Genomic DNA, 879 nt, shown 5'->3' with positions numbered 1-879 from the left:
CCCCCCCCCCCCCCCCCCGAAAAAAAAATTGATATTATTTTTAGTTTTTTAAAATAAAAAATAAAATTCCCCCTCACCCATTTGATCCTTCACTCTTAATTTATTTTTATTTTTTTTCATATTTTTCTTATTTTATATTAGATATGTATATATATCTTTCGAAAAAATATTTGATACTATTTGATACGCGTACCAAATATAAGAGAGAATCGTAAATCCACAATTGTAGGCGAGAGTGGACTTCCTTTTTTATTTTGTACTATGTCACTACAATGGTAGAGCTAGGCTAGTACGTACGCTCCTAATGTATGTATAATGTATTGAATATTTGTCTTATTCACCTTAATGAAAAGTTCACCCTTATACAAAAATACCTTTTAACATGGGACTAAGAGTTGCATTCAAAATGGATCCATATTAACATAAGTTAAAATCGATCATTATCCAGGGACATATTTACGGTATGAGCCTATGAAGTGTGGATTTTTGAAAACTTAATAATTTTTTCTTGGACCTTATAGTTATATTGAAAATTCATTAAATATATAATTAATATTTAGTCGAAAATTCAATATAAAAGTGGATTGTTGGTTCGAAGCAAAGGTGAAACGTAATTAAGCTTTGATGTCCTCTTGACAAGGTTTGAATCCCTTGGACACCATAAATTAACCTACTTTTTGCTCTATCTCTTCATCTCTCTCTCTTTTCTAACAAAAAACTCATACAAGCCTTTATTTTCTCTCTTTTTCATTTTAATCAAAGATTATTGAGAATTATCAATTTCAAATTCTAAATACGCCTTTCTCATTATCAATGATCCTTATAAGCTCTTATTCTGAAAGTGGGAGTTCTATCCACGCCATTCTTTAATCATTGTAT

This window comes from Solanum stenotomum, chromosome 3, assembly GCF_019186545.1.
Source record: "Solanum stenotomum isolate F172 chromosome 3, ASM1918654v1, whole genome shotgun sequence".
Lineage (NCBI taxonomy): Eukaryota > Viridiplantae > Streptophyta > Magnoliopsida > Solanales > Solanaceae > Solanum > Solanum stenotomum.
This window is presented reverse-complemented; position numbering follows the sequence as displayed.